Consider the following 5,366-nt stretch of genomic DNA (forward strand, 5'->3'; position numbering starts at 1 on the left):
TGGTGAGGACATTAAGAGCTCAAACACCAATGTCACAGTTCTATCTACCCTTACTTGCTGGGTGACCTTGGGCAGCCATTTCGCTCCACATCTCAGTTTCCTTGTCAATAAAATGGGAATAATAGCAATGTCTACTTACAAACTTTTTGTGAATGCTAAATATAATAACCCTGCAAAGCATCTATCCTAGTGTGTGGCATATAGTAAGTAGTAAATAAGCAGCCATTATTAATATTACATTAAAAAATAAAAGAAACAGGAACGAGAAGGAAAGAGAGAAAATGGCGTCCACGGATTACAGTACCTACAGTCAAGCTGCAGCCCAGCAGGGCTACAGTGCTTACACCGCCCAGCCCACTCAAGGATATGCACAGACCACCCAGGCATATGGAACCTATGGACAGCCCACTGATGTCAGCTATACCCAGGCTCAGACCACTGCGACCTATGGGCAGACTGCCTATGCAACTTCTTATGGACAGCCTCCAGCTGGTTATACTACTCCAACTGCCCCCCAGGCATACAGCCAGCCTGTCCAGGGGTATGGCTCTGGTGCTTATGATACCACCACTGCTACGGTCACTACCACCCAGGCCTCCTATGCAGCTCACTCTGCATATGGCACTCAGCCTGCTTACCCAGCCTATGGGCAGCAGCGGGCAGCCACTGCACCTGCAAGACCACAGGATGGTAACAAACCCGCTGAGACTAGTCAACCTCAGTCTAGCACAGGGGGTTACAACCAGCCCAGCCTAGGATATGGACAGAGTAACTACAGTTATCCCCAGGTACCTGGGAGCTACCCCATGCAGCCGGTCACGACACCACCATCTTATCCTCCTACCAGCTATTCCTCTACACAGCTGACTAGTTATGATCAGAGCAATTACTCTCAGCAGAACACCTATGGGCAGCCGAGCAGCTATGGACAGCAGAGTAGCTATGGTCAACAAAGCAGCTATGGGCAGCAGCCACCCACTAGTTATCCCCCCCAAACTGGATCCTACAGCCAGGCTCCAAGTCAATATAGCCAACAGAGCAGCAGCTACGGGCAGCAGAGTTCATTCCGACAGGACCACCCCAGTAGCATGGGTGTTTATGGGCAGGAGTCTGGAGGATTTTCCGGACCAGGAGAGAACCGGAGCATGAGTGGCCCTGATAACTGGGGCAGGGGAAGAGGGGGATTTGATCGTGGAGGCATGAGCAGAGGTGGGCGAGGAGGAAGACGTGGTAGAATGGGCGCTGGAGAGCGAGGTGGCTTCAATAAGCCTGGTGGACCCATGGACGAAGGACCAGATCTTGATCTAGGCCCACCTGTAGATCCAGATGAAGACTCTGACAACAGTGCAATTTATGTGCAAGGCTTAAATGACAATGTGACTCTAGACGATCTGGCAGACTTCTTTAAGCAGTGTGGAGTCATTAAGATGAACAAGAGAACCGGACAACCCATGATCCATATCTACTTGGACAAGGAAACAGGAAAGCCCAAAGGCGATGCTACAGTGTCCTACGAAGACCCACCAACTGCCAAGGCAGCCGTGGAGTGGTTTGATGGGAAAGATTTTCAAGGGAGCAAACTTAAGGTTTCTCTTGCTCGGGAGAAGCCTCCGATGAACAGCATGAGGGGTGGAATGCCTCCCGGAGAGGGCAGAGGGATGCCGCCTCTGCTCCGTGGAGGTCCAGGAGGCCCAGGAGGTCCTGGGGGCCCCATGGGTCGCATGGGAGGCCGTGGAGGAGACAGAGGTGGCTTTCTGCCAAGAGGGCCCCGGGGTTCCCAGGGGAACCAATCCAGAGGAGGAAATGTCCAGCACCGAGCTGGAGACTGGCAGTGCCCCAATCCGGGATGTGGAAACCAGAACTTTGCCTGGAGAACAGAATGCAATCAGTGTAAGGCCCTGAAGCCTGAAGGCTTCCTTCCACCACCCTTTCCACCTCCAGGTGGTGACCATGGCAGAGGTGGCCCTGGTGGCATGCGAGGAGGAAGAGGCGGCCTCATGGACCACGGTGGTCCTGGTGGAATGTTCAGAGGGGGCCGTGGTGGAGACAGAGGTGGCTTCCGTGGTGGCCAGGGCATGGACCGAGGTGGCTTTGGTGGAGGAAGATGAGGTGGCCCTGGTGGGCCCCCTGGACCTTTGATGGAACAGATGGGAGGCAGAAGAGGCAGGCGTGGAGGCCCCGGGAAAATGGATAAAGGCGAGCACCGTCAGGAATGCAGAGACCGGCCCTACTAGATGCAGAGACCCCGCAGAGCTGCATTGACTACCAGATTTATTTTTTAAACCAGAAAATGTTTTAAATTTATAATTCCATATTTATAATGTTGGCCACAACATTATGATTATTCCTTGTCTGTACTTTAGTATTTTTCACCATTTGTGAAGAAACATTAAAACAAGTTAAATGGTAAAATAAATAAATAAATAAATAAATAAATAAAAGAAACAAAAATAGCCTCTCATCATAACAGTTTCCCAATGCAAACACTGCAACACTTGATTCAGAGAGTGTTTTTATTTTCGTACTTAACAGGACTGACTTCATGAGAAATGGGCTGGCCTCCCAAGGAATCTACTCCTGGGACCTGTGCCACCGTGGTCAGAACGTGCATTTGGTGGTCCCAAAATATCTGCAGTAGCAACATCACCAGCACCTTTAAATCCATTGCAGGGTAAATGCTAAGAATCAAATGAATGTCCAATCATTTGATTGCAGGGAACAAAGATAAGTGACAGAATCTCCCCGTCACCAAAGCCAACTTACATGAGGGATTCGACGATGGGTGTGTGCCATTATTCATTCAATAAGGGTGAGCCAGTCCCACCTGCAGAGCTCTGTGTACCAACAGTAACAAAATAAAGCAGGTGGCCCTCAACGGCAGAGAGGAAGAGCAGTTTTCTGCTCTGTGTATTAATATGGAGTTTCCTGGTGGGGGGTGGAGGACAGGACAGTCAATGGACAGTTGAATTCATCTGTATGTAATTTTGTGAAATGTCACCTCGTGGCACTAAAGTTAAAAGAAATATTTTGTTACTCATGTATGAGAAGACTTTTGTTCTGTTTTTCAAAATTGTGGTGCAGGAAAGAAAAGTGGAATGGTGATTCAAGGCTCCTTAAAGAACTCGTGTAATGGGTTCAAGATGGCAGACGGAACTGCTTACAAAGAAAATCTCACAAATGTTAGGGAATGTATTTCAAACAAGGCAAGAAAACAGAAGGAACCCACAAAAATAAGCTAGAGTGCCATTAGCAGACGAGAAATGTTGAACCATCTCTGAAAGATCAGAAGCAGATACGGAGTAAAACACTATACACACAGGCACACACACATGGGCACAAATGTGTGTGTGTGGACACACAAGCGCTTAAGGCGAACTCCAGGCTGGAGTCAAAGAGAGAGCGATGAGTGGAAATTTATGAGCAGAAACACAAGAATATGGTTCCAGGCAGAAGAGACGAGCACGGGGAAAGCCCAGGAGTCAGCAAGACCAGGGGTGTTTGGAAAAACAATGAGGTGTCCAAGCTGACTGGTGTTGGACACTCTGAAATGTCCAAATAGAATTCTATTCCGTACCCCTGATGTGGTATTCATGCCCATCCACACATTGTCCCAAGAATTCCCTTCACAGCTGATTCATCAATTTATCTCCCCAACTACCCTTGGTGTCCCAAACATGCTGGACACTAGTCATTTCTAGGAAAACTGTCCATATGCTCTGGATGCCTGCTGTGCCCTCATTGGGGTGACATTCCCCTACCTCTGTCTTTGAAAAACGGCAGAGGCTCTTCTTTCAAGTCACATCCAAATGCCACCCCTTCCTGAAACCAGCCTCAATGGAACCCATCCTTTTTTATAAATGAACCTAGCATTCTGTACCCCCACATAGCCACTGTGGAGTTCTGTTAGCTACACAACTTCCTTTCCTGTGTCATTTCCCCAGGATGTCGTGAACATCTTAAAAAGAAGGACTGTGTCTCTCTCAGCACTTTGCACATGATAGGAGCACACAGAACAATATCTAGAATGTAATAGCTACTTGGCAAGTGAATGAATAAACATTAAGTAGTCTCCATGTGACATGCTTTTGGAATGTACAGGCTGGGGATTTGTCAAGAAAGGCCTTGGGACACGTGGGTGGCTCAGTCAGTTAAGTGTCCAATTTTGGCTCAGGTCATGATCTCAACAGTTCGTGGATTCAAGCCTCACGTCGGGCTCTGTGCTGACAGCTCAGAGCCTGGAACCTGCTTAGGATTCTGCATCTCCTTCTCTCTCTGCTGCTCCCCAAGTCTCTGTCTCTCTCTCTTTCTCAAAAACAAATAAACATAAAAAAGAAAGGCCTAGAAAGCCAGGATTAGAACCACTGGATGCATCTGGATGAATTTAGCAGGCAAGGGGGGACCTTGGCAGACTGAGATGACATTTGAAAAAATCTAAGAGCAATCAGGGTAGAAACATTGGATCACCTAGAATAGGCACCGTGCAAAAATCTACCCACATGTTGAATTTGTGGTGAGAAGGATATTTCAAGAAGTGGGCCAAAGTTAAGTATTTGTTCCCAAACAAAACAGAAAGGGGGGGAAAACCTGCAAATAGAAATACACAATACAGCAAAGCTGGCAGAAAATGCAACTTGAAACATGGCTGTTTTGATGGCTACACATAAAGCCAAGTTCAGGAACAAATCCCTTTTACAATATGGCCCTTGTTAGGTACTCAGTTTTAATTAAGTAGGGAGACAAAGTACAGCACCGACATGTGAAAGTTAGGCCCGCCGTGGGAAAGGCATCTGATCTGGAGCCGGGCTTGTTTATGGTATTCTTGTCAATATAATTGTCATCTTAGTGCTCTGTTTATTTTTAAACTCAGGCTTTGTTTTGCATTACCTGCAAGAAAAGCATTTATTCCCAATGAAGTTTGGAGACAAAGTATTCATTGAAAATTCTAAATATACCAGGCAAATTAAATTTTTCCTGAGAATTTGCACAATCAGGCACCTGAAGGGATAGTTCATAAGGAAGCAAAGAGTCCAAAAAGAACAATCAAAATGGCCCCGTTTACAAGTAGGGTGTCCCATCAGATAAAGCCTCAGGGTAGGGAAGGGTTGGGATTGCCTTTGTGGGAGTGATTTCTGAAGAGGCAGCATCATATAAAGCAGAAAATGTGAACCCCAGCCATGGCTCTGCTCCCGAGTGTGATTGTGGAAAAGTCACTTCAGTTTGAGCCTCAGTGGTGACACGGTTGATCATATCTCCACCACGGATATAATAATCCCTCACCTGAAGAGCCCCCAGCACTGTTCTGAGGAAGAGCCTAGGAATGTGTGTGGGAAAGCTTGGAAAACTGTGGAGAGATGTGACACCTGTCT

At 47.4% G+C, this 5,366-nt stretch overlaps 1 pseudogene; it reads left to right on the top strand.

Moving 5' to 3' along the window:
* Window positions 1–265: 265 nt before the first annotated feature.
* LOC115301485 lies at window positions 266–2,406 on the top strand (annotated as a pseudogene).
* Window positions 2,407–5,366: the final 2,960 nt, after the last annotated feature.

Source organism: Suricata suricatta, chromosome 9 (genome assembly GCF_006229205.1).
Source record: "Suricata suricatta isolate VVHF042 chromosome 9, meerkat_22Aug2017_6uvM2_HiC, whole genome shotgun sequence".
Classification (NCBI taxonomy): domain Eukaryota; kingdom Metazoa; phylum Chordata; class Mammalia; order Carnivora; family Herpestidae; genus Suricata; species Suricata suricatta.